Source organism: Phacochoerus africanus, chromosome 11, assembly GCF_016906955.1.
Source record: "Phacochoerus africanus isolate WHEZ1 chromosome 11, ROS_Pafr_v1, whole genome shotgun sequence".
Classification (NCBI taxonomy): Eukaryota; Metazoa; Chordata; class Mammalia; order Artiodactyla; family Suidae; genus Phacochoerus; species Phacochoerus africanus.
The window spans coordinates 56588606-56604890 of NC_062554.1; the positions used below are offsets into that span (position 1 = coordinate 56588606).

Genomic DNA, 16285 nt, shown 5'->3' on the forward strand with positions numbered 1-16285 from the left:
GGTTGAATGGTGTACTGTGACTTTCAGTGTGGTTAGGGGTAACACCATAGCCATGAATGGAGTAAGATTTCTGGATGCAAATGGAGAAATGAAGGAATTAGAGATATGAATGAAGTAGCCATGCAAGGGGATTACCGGTTTTAGCATCATGGCAGCATGAGCCAGTGGGGATCTCTGTTACCCCTTCTCCATTGCAGAGACATAGAAATGGTGTTCCTGGTTCCAAATGTGAAAGAGGAACTGAAATCTGGATCTACTCACTTGATTCATCAGCCAGGAAATAACAAAACAGTGTAAATACTTTAGAGGCTGGGTAGTGGCCTCCCAACGTCTGTATAAGGATAGGAGATAGAGCCTCAGGAGAGAGTGAGGCAGGAAGCTAGAACTGAGATCCTTAAATCGAGCCGGGACTCTGATGAAGTTACCCTTCAGTAACTCAGTGGGAACCACAAACTTCTCAGGGAAGTAATAAGGAAATGTATTTACACCCTGAGTTTAGATTTGGAATCTGAATTTGCCTTATTCTTGTTAATGGAATTCCTGAAGAGGAGATTTTAGAATAAAGGCTGGTCTGGGATAGCTTGTTATCCTGGACAGTGAAATCCTTTTTGTGCCTGAAAGACGCAAATATAAAGCCACTATGTAGCATACTTCCATCATCCATCCAGTCAACTCGTATGGGAATACTAATTCCTGTTGAAGATGAGTTCATAGTCAGAATTGCAAACCATTTGGGGTATGACTCATGCAGAATTTATCAGGGATCTACTATCAGTGGAGTTAGTACTTTGAAATCCTGTTTTTACAAAACATTCTTGAAAGGATTATAAAATAAATAGTTTGAAAATAACCAAAGAGAAAAAGAAGATACAGAAATCATAATGAAAAAACATGACTCAAAAGAGACCAGACATATTTGAAGAAGAGCCAAATAGAACTTCTTAAAATGAAGATGTAAAGAAATGGAAAGATATTCCATGTTCCTGGATTGGGAAAATCAATATTGTAAAAATGGCCATCCTACCCAAAGCAATCTACAGATTCAATGCAATCCCTATCAAATTACCCATGATATTTTTCACAGAACTAGAACAAACAATCCAAACATTTATATGGAACAACAAAAGACCCAGAATCACCAAAGCAATCCTGAGAAACAAAAACCAAGCAGGAGGCATAACTCTCCCAGACTTCAAGAAATACTACAAAGCCACAGTCATCAAAACAGTGTGGTACTGGTATCAAAACAGACAGACAGACCAATGGAACAGAATAGAGAATCCGGAAATAAACCCTGACACCTATGGTCAATTAATCTTTGACAAGGGAGGCAAGAACATCAAATGGGAAAAAGACAGTCTATTCAGCAAGCATTGCTGGGAAACCTGGACAGCTGCATGCAAAGCAATGAAACTAGAACACACCCTCACACCATGCACAAAAAGAAACTCAAAATGGCTGAAAGACTTAAATATACGACAGGACACCATCAAACTCCTAGAAGAAAACATAGGCAAAACACTCTCTGACATCAACATCATGAATATTTTCTCAGGTCAGTCTCCCAAAGCAATAGAAATTAGAGCAAAAATAAACCCATGGGACCTCATCAAACTGAAAAGCTTTTGCACAGCAAAGGAAACCCAAAAGAAAACAAAAAGACAACTTACAGAATGGGAGAAAACAGTTTCAAATGATGCAACTGACAAGGGCTTAATCTCTAGAATATATAAACAACTTATACAACCCAACAGCAAAAAAAACCAATCAATCAATGGAAAAATGGGCAAAAGACCTGAATAGACATTTCTCCAAAGATATACAGATGGCCAACAAACACATGAAAAAATGCTCAACATCGCTGATTGTAAGAGAAATGCAAATCAAAACTACCATGAGATATCATCTCACACCAGTCAGAATGGCCATCATTAATAAGTCCACAAATAACAAGTGCTGGAGGGGCTGTGGAGAAAAGGGAACCTTCCTGCACTGCTGGTGGGAATGTAAACTGGTACAGCCACTATGGAGAACAGTTTGGAGATACCTTAGAAATCTATACATAGAACTTCCACATGACCCTGCAATCCCACTCTTGGGCATCTATCCGGACAAAACTCTACTTAAAAGAGACACATGCACCCGCATGTTCATTGCAGCACTATTCACAATAGCCAGGACATGGAAACAACCCAAATGTCCATCGACAGAGGATTGGATTCGGAAGATGTGGTATATATACACAATGGAATACTACTCAGCCATCAAAAAGAATGACATAATGCCATTTGCAGCAACATGGATGGAGCTAGAGACTCTCATACTGAGTGAAATGAGCCAGAAAGACAAAGACAAATACCATATGATATCACTTATAACTGGAATCTAATATCCAGCACAAATGAACATCTCCACAGAAAAGAAAATCATGGACTTGGAGAAGAGACTTGTGGCTGCCTGATGGGAGGGGGAGACACAACTTAGAATAGATTGACAAGGAGATCCTGCTGAATAGCATTGAGAACTTTGTCTAGATACTCATATTGCAACAGAAGAAAGGCTGGGGGAAAAATATAATTGTAATGTATACATGTAAGGATAACCTGACCCCCTTGCTGTACAGTGGGAAAAATAAAAAAAAAAAGCAAAACCAAAAAAACTTCTTAAAATGAAAAAAATTTTTATTGAAATTAAAACTGAATAAGTGGGTTAAATTATATACTAACACATTAATGAATGATTTGTGAACTGGAACTCAGCTAAAACATAAATATCTAAAGGATTGCCCAAAGGGAAGAGATAGAGACTATGAAAGTAAAGTTGAGAAATTACCTGGTGGCTCAGTGGGTCAAAGATCTGGCATTGTCACTGCAGTGACTTAGTTTACTGCTGTGCTTTGGGTTTGATCCCTGGCTGGAGAACTTCTACATGCCGTGGGCATGCATGCCCTCCCCCTCTCCTGCCCTCAAAATTAAGATATAGAGGATATACACATATAATTTCTCTTCCAGGAAAGAATGTAGAAAGAATGAGGGGAAAGCCATATCAAAAAGACAGGGCTGAGAACTTTCCAAGAATTGTAAAAGACTTGATTGTTCAAACTGACGAAAGCTAACTAGTGAGCAAAATAAATCAATAGCAATCCTTACATAAACACTTTATAGAAGAACTGCAGGACACTAGAGACAAAGACAAAGGTCACACCTACAGAGGGAAAAATATTAAATCAATATCTCATCAGTGAGCCTAGAAGCTAGAAAACACTGGAATAACATCTTTAATGTTCTGAGAGGAAATAAACAGTATACCAGAACTTTATACCTAGCTAAACCATCACAGAATATTGACAATAGGATAAAAAACATTTTCAGATAGCCAGAAGACTGAGAATGTATCACTCAGTGACTCTGTCTGAAAGTATTATTAAAAATAGTAGCTCCATGAGAAAGAAATTGGATTAGAAGAAATAAATGCAATGCAGGAAGCAGTGGTGTTCAAGTGAGCAAAGCAGGTTAACTGGAGGGAAAAAGAGCACGAACCAGCTAGAGGTTTAGCAAGTGTGGTCACAGATTGTTACATTTAGGTTTAATATCTCAGAGGTGGAAGAGTCCTGTGTGCTGTGTAGCCTTGGGAGTAGTTGACTAGAGTGAATAGAGTGAAGGTCATTTGATCCCAGAAAGTCAAGAAGATTTGAAGCTAAAATATGGGAGGGACCATATATTATACGGATTATTTTCCTCCACTGCATCCCAGATAGGTTTTCCAGTCTTCTCCCAGTGCTGCTTTGGGCACGGAGACTGACTCCTGAGAACCATATCAGCTAGGTTTCTTTGCTACCTGGCTTCATGTGAGGTTTGACCAATTGGAGTCACTGGCCAAAAATCAGGGTGTGACAGAAAGAGAGATGAGGAGTTCCAATCATGGTTCAGTGAAAATGAACCTGACTAGCATCCATGAGGATGCAGGTTTGATCCCTGGCCATGCTCAGTGGGTTAAGGATCTGGCATTGCCGTGAGCTGTGGTGTAGGTTGCAGATTCAGCTCGGACCTGGTTTTGCCATGACTGTGGTGTAGGCCAGCAGCTACAGCTCTGATTCGACCCCTAGCCTGGAAACCTCCATATGCTGAGGGTGCAGCCCTAAAAAGACAACAAAACAAGACAAAACAAAACAGAGAGATCAGAGTTCTTTCCCATTCTCTCCCTGCTTCAGCATTGCCTCTCTAGTAGCAGCCATTTCTGTGACTAGTGTTTCACTAATGGCCCCTTTTCCCCAGCTCCAGCTCTCGCTGGACACAAATAACTCTTTCTTCTTGCATTTTGGCCCTATGAATAGCAGATTTTTACCACCACTGATTTCTAGGTACTATAAGGAGATAATTTTCCATGGATCTTTCATGTTTTTATACCTCTTGCGAGCAAGGGACTAAGTGCCCTTTGTTTTTGGTGATCTTTTCTTTCTTTTTTGCTTCTTTTTTTTAGGGCTTCACCTGTTGCATATGGAAGTTCCCAGGCTAGAGGGCTAATTGGAGCTACAGCTGCTGGCCTACGCCAGTCACAGCAATGCCAGATGGAAGCCGGGTCTGCGACCTATACCATAGCTCACGGCAACACTGGATCCTTAACTTACTGAGTGAGGCCAGGGATCGAACCCGACACCTCATGGTTTCTAGTTGGGTTCGTTTCCACTGCGCCATGATGGGAACTCCCTCTGGTGATTTTTTCAAAGAGGTTTGTATCTTCAATATCCTTGGAAAGTAAAGATAGTGTCTCTTTCTGGAGCAAAAGGTAGTCATACTCACTGTCCAGTGTAATGAAGATTAGAGGGCAGACATGCCTCGTGACCACCCTAAAAGATTGGGTTTCCTATATTCAGGGTTTACTGGCTTGCAACTCAACCCATCACAGTGCAGTTTTTATCTAGCCCCCTTAGTGTCACTGTAGGGGAACTGGGGCTGGGGTAGGTAACCAGAACAAAAATGCTGATGCACTGGCTACTGTTATTGCTCTGTGAAGTCAACTGTCCTTCATCTTGACCCAGAAGTGTCATATCCTCTGTCGCTACCCATGAAACTGTAACAGGTTATCTTGTTACTTTCAAATAGGGTAAAATCTCAAATCCCTCACAGTTCTTGACATGTAACTTGGCATCTCTTGTTTGTTCCCTTGAGATGATACATCTAAAGATAGTTCTTTTTGCAGAACCCGTCTCATTGAATTCTGTTTCCTGCCTGATATGTCTAGTTTGAAGTCTCAAGGGATATGCAACAGTTCATTTTGTATATCAACCTGGCTTGGCTGTGGTGCCGAATTGTTTGGTCAAACACCAGTCTGGATGTTATTGTGAAGGTATATATTTTTTTCTTTTTAGGGTTGCATCTGTGGAATATGGTAGTTCCCAGGCTAGGGGTTGAATTGGAGCTGCAGCTGCAAGCCTATGCCACAGCCACAGCAATGCCAGATTCGAGCCACATCTGCAACCTATGCTGTAGCTTGCAGCAATGCCTGATCCTTAACCCACTGAGCGAGACCAGGGATCGAACCCACATTCTCACGGATGCGAATCAGTTTCTTAACCCATTGAGCCTCAACGGGAACAACTTGAAGATATTTTTTTTTAGGTGGGATTAACATTCTCTCTCTATATATATACACAGACACACAGCCACACACACACACACACAGACACACACACACACACACACACACACACATGCTAGACTTTGTTAAAACAAATTACTCTTCGTAGTGTGGATGGGCCTCCTCAAACCAATTAAAGGCCTTAAGATCAAATACTGCGATTTCTTAAAGAAGAAGCTATTCTGCCTCAGAACTGCAGCATAGAAACCTGCCGGCATTTCCTGCCTGCCAGCCTGCCCTGCAGGTTTTGGGATTACCAGCCCCCACAACTGTGTGAACTAATTCCTTAAATCTGTCTCTCTTTGTGCATATATTTCCTACTTGTTTTGTTTCTCTGGAGAACCCCAAGTAATATAGGATGCTCACAGAATTTAGAGGAGACTATGAATATATTGTCCCAGTGCCCAAATGATGAGAGGGAGTTTCCAAGTTAGAAAGTATGAAACAGCAATAGTATGAAAAAGAATAGCATTTCTTGAGTCTAAGTGAAGAGAGAGGAGGGTGCCTCAGTGGTGCCTCCAGGCAGCAAAGGAGGCAGAGTGTGCAGGACGTGGCCCCTGCTTACACATCAAGCCTTACCCCTATCTCTATCATTCATGCACCCACCCTATAAAAAGGACTTGAAGCTCTTGAAGCTCTTAGAATCCAATGTTTTACGTTCTAATGTCTCCTTGACTTGGGTTTTATAGTTCCTTCTACCAGAAAGTCCCTCTGTCTCTCCCTTCTCTCCAGGATCCTTTCATCTCTCAAAATTTTCACCACCTTTCCTTCCTGGCAAACACCCTTTCTTCCTTCAAGTCTCAGCAAAAGCTTTCCAAAAAAGCAGAGTTAGTTGTACGATTTCCCCCAATTTTCTTGCTATCTTTTTTTTTTTTTTTTTTTTTTGCTGTCTTTTTAGGGCCGCACCCGTGGCATATGGAAGTTTCCAGGCTAGGGGTCAAATTGGAGCTGTAGTTGTTGGCCTATGCCACAGCCATAGCAATGCCAGATCCAAATTGTGTCTGCGACCTACACCACAGCTCATGGCAACACTGGATCCTTAACCCAGTGAATGAGGCCAGGGATCAAACCTGTGTCCTCATGAATACTACTCAGATTCGTTTCCACTGAGCCATGATGGGAACTCCCCCAATTTTCTAGAAATTATCTTACTTTGTAACTCTGTGTTTGTATGTGTCTGTGAACAAAACCGAAGCATTTTCGGCTTAGTATTATATATATTTAGGACAGGACCTATCATATAGAATGTGCTCTATACATGTTTGTTGTGTGAATGAATGAGCGAATAAATAAATTTGTCCATGATCATGTAGATGGTAGAATGAAATTCCAACTCAGGATTTTCTTACTCTAAAGCCTACTTTTCTTCTCCATATATGATATGATCCAGTTCCTTAGGAATTCTGAAGATAGAATACACCTACTAGGAAGATAAATTTCTGTCAGCAGTGGAAGGAAAGAAAAACAATTATGGGAAAAACTGATGAATGCCCATTTAAAAAAGAATAGGGCATGGAGTTCCCGTCGTGGCTCAGTGGTTAATGAATCTGACTGGGAAACACAGGTTATCTTCTTTACACTGGACAGTGAGTATGACTACCTTTTGCTCCAGAAAGAGACACTATCTTTACTTTCCAAGGATATTGAAGATACAAACCTCCTTGAAAAGATCACCAGAGGGAGTTCCCATCGTGGCTCAGTGGAAACGAATCCAACTAGAAACCATGAGGTTTCGGGTTCGATCTCTGGCCATGGTCAGTGGGTTAAACATCCAGTGTTGCCATGAGCTGTGGTGTAGGTCACAGATGTGGCTCAGATCCCACGTTGCTGTGGCTATGGTGCTCTGACTCTTGTTTCATTTTTGTTTTGCTTTGTTTTTGTTTGATACCTACTCTTTTCTCTTTGTTGACAAGATTCCCAATGGATTAATCTCAAATATAAAAACAAATTTAGGGAGTTCTTTTGTGTTTCAGTGAGTTAAGGATCTGGCATTTCAGTGAAGCAGCTCTGATTGCTGCTGTGGCATGGGTTTGATCACTGGCTGAAGAAATTTTGCCTGCCATGGGTATGGCCAAAAAAGAAAAAAAAAGTAGTTATAGGATTTGATTTGCCATACACAACATATATGTTAAATGTCCCTTTTGCTTCAAAATGAAACAGTTTGGAAAGCTTTCAAATTTATCGATAATCAGTTTATTTTCATAAGTCTTATTCCATGCAGGGTTGAGTGGGTGACTGCTCATTTGGTTAGATTTTGATGTCACATAAAGGAACTGTTCTATTCCTTGAATTGCTCTGTGGAGAATGGAAGGAGCCTACTTACTTTTATAATGTGATTATATGTTTAGACATTGACTCCTTTAATTTAAGGCTAATTCTCCTTTCTATTCATTTTCCCTAAACTCCACACCTAAATAGCCGTGTTTCTGCCCCACCATCATCTCAGATGCAACATTTCCAAACAGAAATGTTCTCTTGCCCCAGAGCCATTTCTTCAGAGTTTCTTATTTCAGTGAACTGTACTACCACTCACCAGATTTCCCAAGCTAGAAACCCAAGAGTCTTCCCATCACTCATATCCAATCAGTCACTAGTCTTCTGGGTTGTTTTCATGAAGATTTCTTAACTCTGCCTACTGGTCTCCATGCAGGTGCCTGCTGCTGTTCAGGCCTGTTCAGGCCCTTCATCAGTTCTCATCTGTATGTCAAGAGTTGAGCCCTCCTCTGACCATTGTCCACAGAGTAGCCAGGGAGGTGCCTTTTAAAGATGGAATTGATCACATGATTCCTCTTTCTGAAATCTTATACGATGGCTACTCATTGCCCTTATGATAAAGTACAAGCTCTCACATTATTTAAGTTATCCATTTTCTGAACCCTGTCCAACTCTTCAATATTCATCCTCCTCTCTCCACTCCACCCCACCCATTTCATATAATATATTATCTCATTTTTCCCATCTTCTCATATTCTCTCTCTCTCTCTTTTTTTTTTCTTTTTAGGGCTGCACCTGTGGCATATGGAAATTCCCAGGCTAGGGGTCATATTGGAGCTGCAGCTGCTAGCTTATGCCACAGCCACAGCAATGTGGGATCTGAGCCACATCTGCAATCTACACCACAGCTCCTTGCCATCCTGGATCCTTAACCCATTGAGTGAGGCTATGAATCAAACCTGCATCCTCATGGATATTAGTTGTGTTCCTTACCTGCTGAGCCACAGCAGGAACTCCTGTTCACATTCTCTTTACTGTTTGTGTCTTTTTGCACATTGCTCCTCTTGCCTAAGAAGCTCATCACCTTTCCCCTGGCTAACTCCTATATGTTGAGACTCAGCTCGGTCTCTTAACACCCTTCGGAAAATGTTTCCACGTATTTCCTGCTTGAACTAAATGCTCCTAACTATAGGCTTCCTAAATTTCCTACACTTAACCAATATCATGGTACTTACCTCATAGTTTTGTCTGTTAATTTTACTTTCATACCTTTCCAAAGAGATGACAAAGCCTTTTATGACAAAGACTATTCTGTGCATCTTTGAAAGCTGAGAACCTATCAGAGAGCTGACATTTGTTTAGCAATCAATACATTTTGGTTGAATAAGGGAAAAAATTAAGTGACACTTAATAGTTGGTTTGAGAGGGCTATTAAAACACATTTTATCTTCAATATAGTTCAAGACTTTTTTATTGTGGTAAAATATTTATAACATGAAATTTACCATTTTAAAATATACAATTCAGTGACACTAAGTCCATTTAAATTGTGCAAACACTACTAACCCTGTCTAGAACACTTTAATTATCCCAAGCAGAAACTCTTTATCCATTAAACAATAACTTCTTATTCCACCTTCTCAACAGCCCTTGGTAACCTCTATTCTACTTTCTGTTTAATGAATTTGCCTATTCTTGGTAACCATATAAGTGGAACTATACAGTATCTGTCCTTTTGTATCTTTATTATTTCACTTAGCATAGTGTTTTCAAGGCTCATCTGTATTGTTGCATGTACCAGAATTTAATTCATTTTCAAGGCTAAAGAATATTCCATTGTAGGCAAGAATATACAATGGGAAACAAGTCTTTTCAGCAAGTGGTGCCAAGGAAGTTGGATAGCTGCATGTTAATCAATGAATTTAGAACAAACCTTTGCACTGTGGACAAAAATAAACTTGAAATGGCTTAAAGATTAAACATAAGACATGACACCATAAAATTCCTAGAAGAGCAGCTCCCGTTGTGGCTCAGCGTTAATGAACCTGACTAGTATCCATGAGGATGCTGGTTCAACACCTGGCCTAGCTCATTGGGTTGGGGGTCCTGCATTGCTGTGAGCTGTGGTGTAGGCCAGTAGCTACAGCTCCAATTTGACCCCGAGCCTGGGAACTTCCATATGCTGCAGGTGCAGCCCTAAAAAGACAAAACAAACAAACAAACAAAAAACCTCCTAGATCATAAGCAAAAATATTCTCTGACATAATTGTATGAGTGCTTTCTTAGGTCAGTCTCCCAAGGCAATATTTGTATAAACAAAAATAAACAAATAGGACCTAATTAAACTTAAAAGCCTTTGCACAGCAAAGGATACCATAAACAAAACAAAAAGACATCCTGCAAGAGTTCTCCTTGTGGTGCAGCGGAAATGAATCTGATTAGTATCTATGAGGTTGTGGGATCTATCCCTGGCCTTGCTCAATAGGTTAAGGATCCAATGTTGCCATGAGCTGTGGTGTAGGTCACAGACTCGACTCGGATCTGGCATTGCTGTGGCTGTGGTAGAGGCTGGCAGATATAGCTCTGATTTGACTCCTAGCCCAGGAACTTCCATAGGCTTCAGGTGTGGCCCTAAAAAGCAAACAAAACAAAACAAAACAAAACAAACAAAAAAAACCCCCTAAAAAACAGAAAAGCTGCAGAATGGGAGAAAATTGTTGCAAACAATGCAACTGACAAGGGCATAATTTCCAAAATTTACAAATAGCTCATATCAAGTCAACAACAACAAAGCAAACAACCCAGTCAAAAAATGGGCTGAAGACCTAAATATACATTTCTGCAAAGAAGACATACAGATGGCCAGTAGACACAAGAAAAGATCCTCTACATCCCCAATTTTTAGAGAAATGCAAATTAAAACTATAATGAGGTACCACCTCACACCTCAAAATGGCCATCATTAAAAAATTTACAAGAAGCAAATGCTAGAGGTGGTGTAGAGAAAAGGGAACCATCATACACTTTTGGTGGGAGTGTAAATTGGTGAAGCCACTATGGAAAACAGAATGGAGGTTCCTCAAAAAACTTAAAATTACCATATGACCCAGAAATCCTACTCCTGGGCATATACCATAACAAAACTATAATTAAAAAAATACATGCACCCTTATGTTCATAGCAGCACTATTCACAATAGCCAAGACATGGAAACAACCTAAAGGTCCATTGACAGATGAATGGATAAATATGTGAGATATATATACGTACACAATATATAGCGGAATATTATTCAGCCTTTAAAAAGAATGAAATAATGCCATTTGCAGCAACATGGATGCAACTAGAGATTATCATACTAAGTGAATTAAGGCAGAAAGAGAAAGAAATATCATATGGTATCACATACATGTGGAATCTTAAATATATAGAACCTATCTACAAAACAGAAACGAGTTCCTGTCATGGCTCCAGTGGTTAACGAATCTAACTAGGAACCGTGAGGTTGTGGGTTCAATCCCTGGCCTTGCTCAGTGGGTTAAGGATCCGGTGTTGCCGTGAGCTGTGGTGTAGGTTGCAGATGCGGCTCGGATCCTGCGTTGCTGTGGCTCTGACGTAGGCCGGTGGCTACAGCTCCGATTGGACCCCTAGCCTGGGAATCTCCATATGCCGAGGGAGCGGCCTTAGAAAAGGCAAAAAGACAAAAAACAAACAAAAAAGAATATTCCCTCCCCTTTCCTTCCTTCCTTCCACATACTTGCTCTGACTAGAACTTCCAATAATACTATTTTTTCTTCTTATGGCTGCACCTGAAGCATATGGAAGTTCCTGGGCCAGGGGTCGAATTGGAGCTATAGCTGAGGCCTGTGCCACAGCCATAGGAATGCCAGATCCAAACCGCATCTGTGGCTGGGGCACAATGGGAACTCCTCCACATATTTTTGAATTTTCTAATTTTCCTTTTGGTTTTGATTTCAAGTTTCATTCTATTTTGATAGGAAGATACTCTGTATGATTTGTCTTTTTTTTTTTTTTTTTGTCTTTTTGCCATTTCTTGAGCTGCTCCCGAAGTATATGGAGGTTCCCAGGCTAGGGGTTGAATCGGAGCTGTAGCTGCCAGCCTACGCCAGAGCCCCAGCAACGCAGGATCCAAGCCGAGTCTGCGACCTACACCACAGCTCACGGCAACGCCAGATTGTTAACCCACTGAGCAAGGCCAGGGACCGAACCCGCAACTCATGGTTCCTAGTCGGATTCGTTAACCACTGCGCCACGACGGGAACTCCTGATTTCAGTCTTTTATACATTAAGAATTGTTTTGATATGGTCTATCTTGGAGAATGTTCCATGTGTACTTGAAAAAATTGTGTATTCTGTTGTTGATGGAGTTTTCTGCATACATATATATTTGGTTTATAGTGTTAGATCCTCTATTCTTTATTAATCTTCTGTTTGGTTATTCTATTCATTATTGGGAGTAGGATATCTCTAACTATTTTTGTAGGACTCTTTCTCCATTCAATTCTGTCAAGGTTTGCTACATATATTTTTTGGTTTTGCTGTTTGGTGCAGATATGCTTATAATTATTATATCCTCCTGATGAATGGACTTTTTTATAGATATATAATGTCATTATTTGTCTATTGTAACAGTCTTTGACTTAACATCTGTTTTGTCTGATTTTTTTTTTTTGGTCTTTTTTGTCTTTTCCAGGGCTGCACCTGTAGCACATGGAGGTTCCCAGGCTAGGGGTCTAATCAGAGCTGTTGCCACTGGCCTATACCACAGCCACAACAATGCCGGATCCAAGCTGTGTCTGTGACCTACACCACAGCTCATGGCAACGCCAGATGCTTAACCCACTGAGCGAGGCCAGGGATCAAACCTGCAACCTCATGGTTCCTAGTCAGACTCGTTAGCCAGTGAGCCACGATTGGAGCTCCCATTATTGCTTTCTTTTGTGTTTTGTTGATTTTTTGTAGTGACACATTTTGAGTCCCTTCTTGTTTCCTTTTGTATATATTCTCTAACAATATTTTTGTGAGTGTGGTTATGGTTGCCAGTAACACCTTAAAGTTATAACAACCTTATTTGAATTGATACCAACTTAATTTCAATTGCATACAAAAGCCCTACTCCTATATAGCTCTGTCTTCCCCTGCCACTTTATGTTATTGATGTCGCAAATTACATCTTTATTATATGCTTATAATAGTTTCCTAATGCTCTAAGAAATTACTACAAATTGGGTGACTTAAGCAAGAGATATTTATTGTCCCACAGTTCTGGAGGCTAGAAGTCCAAGATAAACATGTCAGCAAGGTTCCTTTCTTCTAAAGCTGTGAGAGAAAATCTGTTCCATACCTCCTCCTTACCTTCTAGTGGTCTCCTGACAATATCCAGTGTTCCTTGGCTTGTAGAAACATCACCTTGATCTCTGCCTTCACCTTCATATAGCATTCTCTTTGTACGCCTGTCTCCAAAGTTCCCCTTTTTATAAGGACACCAGCTATACTGGACTAGGAGTCCACCCAATTACAATATGACTTCATTTTAACTAATTACATATGCAGTGACCTTATCATTATTCTTTATGAATTTTTCTCTTACACATTTCATCAGAGATCTTTTTTTCATACAACTTTGAGGTACTGTCTAGCATCCTTTCATTTAACCTGAAGGACTCACTTTAGCATTTTTGGTAGGGCCAGCTTAGTGGTAATCAATTCCCTCAGCTTTTGTTTATCTGGGAGGGAATATCTTAATTTTTCCTTTACTTTTTTTTTTTGTCTTTTTGCTATTTCTTGGGCTGCTCCCGCGGCATATGGAGGTTCCCAGGCTAGGGGTCCAATCGGAGCTGTAGCCACCAGCCTACGCCAGGGCCACAGCAACTCGGGATCTGAGCCGAGACTGCGACCTACACCACAGCTCACAGCAACGCCAGATCGTTAACCCACTGAGCAAGGGCAGGGACCGAACCGCAACCTCATGGTTCCTAGTTGGATTCATTAACCACTGCGCCACGACGGGAACTCCTTCCTTTACTTTTGAAGGAAGGTTTTGCTGGCTATAGAATTCTTGGTTGACATGTTTTATCTTTCAGCACTTTAAAGACTTTATCCCATGTCTTTCTGGCCTCCAGGGTTTCTTGTGAGATATTGTATTGAGAACCTTTAGTTCATGGTGATGATTCACTTTTCTCTTTATCTTTTGACAGTTTGCTTACATGTCTTGGTTGGGCCTTTTTGAGTTTAACCTACTTGGAATTCATTGGGCTTCTTAAGAGTTACAGATTTATTTCAGCAAAGTTCGGATGTTTGGCATGATTTCTTCAACTAATTTCTTTCCTGCTTTTTCCTTTTCTCTTCTGGTACTCCCATAATGTGTACATTTGTATGTTTCATAGGCCCTTAGTTCATTTTTCTTCATTCTTTTTGTTTCTTCACTTCAGACTCCATAATTTTGATTATCTTATTTTCAAGTTTGCTGGTTCTTTCTTCTGTTTGCTTGAATATGCTGTTGAATTCCTCTAATGAAATTTCCATTTCAATTATTGTAATTTTCAGCTCCAGAGTCTGTTTGATTCCTTTTTATAATTTCTGTATTTTTGTTGATATTTTCATTTTATTCATGGATCATTTTCCTGGTTTCCTTTAGTTCTTTATCTATAGTTTCCTTTAGATCTTTGAGCATATTTAAGTTTTATGTAATAAGTCTGATGTCTGGGCTTCCTCAGGAATGGTTTTTGTGAATTAGTTTTCTTCCTTTGAACATTTTCCTGTTCCTAGCTCTGCCTTGCAGTCTTATTTTGCTGAAAATTTGACATTTAACTATTACAGTATTATAATTCTGGAAATCAGATTCTTCCCTTTTCTCTGGGTTTTTTGGTTTTGTTTTCATTGTGGTTGTTTTTGTTGAAGATTATAGTAGTCTGTTTGTTTTGAGTGTTTTTCTAACTATTTTTGGAGAGGCTATCACTTGTCAGGTGTGATCACTGAAGTCTCTGTTCCTTTAGCTCATATTCAGCTCAAAATCTGATGTTTTAATAGTGATTTCCTTGCATGCCAGGAACTTTTCTAGTATTTACAGATCAGCTCTTTACTAAGACATTCCTTCAACACTTACCTAGTCTTGTACTGAGGCTAGTGATCAGCCTAAGGTAAAAGCTTAAGGTCTTCTCAGCTCTTTTCTGAGCATGCATTTTGTCTGGCTATGCATATGGCTTCCTAAATCCCCCCACCCATATTTTTATGCTTTCGAATGTCCTAAATTCCCAGTCTCACTCCAGCTTTTCCTCTACACCTTAGAAAGTCTATTGTACATTTCTACCTATAATCTCTTGCCCCAGTAGGCTGGTCTATAGTCATCTTACAACTTTTATCAGTGGTGTCCACCACTTTCCCCACATGATTTCTGAGTTAGATATAACAGAGACAAGCTCTGATGTCAGTCTTTCAGGTATACACCAGATAGTGTACAAAAGATGTACAAAATAACTTGCAATTAATTTCTGCTCTGCTTCTTCTAGTTTGAGGAATGATACTGGAAACCAGGCTGCCACCACTTCAAGACCAAAGGCACTGCCATGCTGGGGAGGGGGTAGAGCAAGGGTAAGTAAAAATGCTGCAAAACTTCCAACCATTTTGAAGATGGCTCTTTCTTAACTGGGTATTTGTTTGGCAGCTGTGAACTTTTGAGTGTTTTCCAACATTCCAGTAAGGCTGGTTCAGACGGTTTCTACCTTCTAAAAAAATACTTCTGTGGAGGAATGAAAGCTTGGAGCTTCCTAGTCTGCCATTTTGCTGATGTCTTTTTCTTCAACATAGTTTTGCCTTCTCTTGGACTTTCACTGAAGGGCATTAGAGCACTTGGAATATAACCTAAAGGAAGATGTGTGCAGTCACTAAAAAATGGTGGCGCAAAGACACCGTGAGCCACTATAAAAAAGCTTGGAATAGAAACTTGTTTGGGGAGTTGAAATTTTATGGATGAGGAATCCACTAGGATATTGGATGACAGTTGAGAACAGATAAGCTTAAGAAATGAAGTTCTGTCCAGGTAGTAAATTGCTCAGGGAGCTGTTGTTTGCTGACAGTATGGGACAGCTGCAGTTACATGCTACACATGGCTGGGTCTGGTTTCTTGATGCATATTAATTCCAGCTCATGAAGGGTCTTGAGCAATGCCAAAAATTACCAAATAGAAGAAAATTTGAAAATAATGATATGGCTAGTTCTGGAACTAAATTAGATCCTCTCCTCTGAGCCCAGAGAATTCTGTCTAATTCAATTCATTCCTAAAGGTAGCTGTCATATCAGCTTGTCCCAACTCTGGCTGTGGTTCATAGATGTGTCTCAGAAGTGACTTTAGGAGTTCCCGTTGTGGTTCAGTGATTTAAGAACCTGACTAGTATCCATGAGGATGGAGGTTAGA

The 16285-nt window shown here is 40.2% G+C and overlaps 1 long non-coding RNA gene across 1 annotated transcript in view; it reads left to right on the forward strand.

The window, feature by feature from the left end:
- The window catches only part of LOC125112040 (uncharacterized), a 57969-nt gene that overhangs the window by 16711 nt on the left and 24973 nt on the right, over positions 1-16285 (forward strand). The window contains exon 3 of the long non-coding RNA XR_007131020.1: positions 15381-15462. This is a non-coding gene — a long non-coding RNA (uncharacterized LOC125112040). The remainder of the gene's footprint in view (positions 1-15380; positions 15463-16285) is intronic.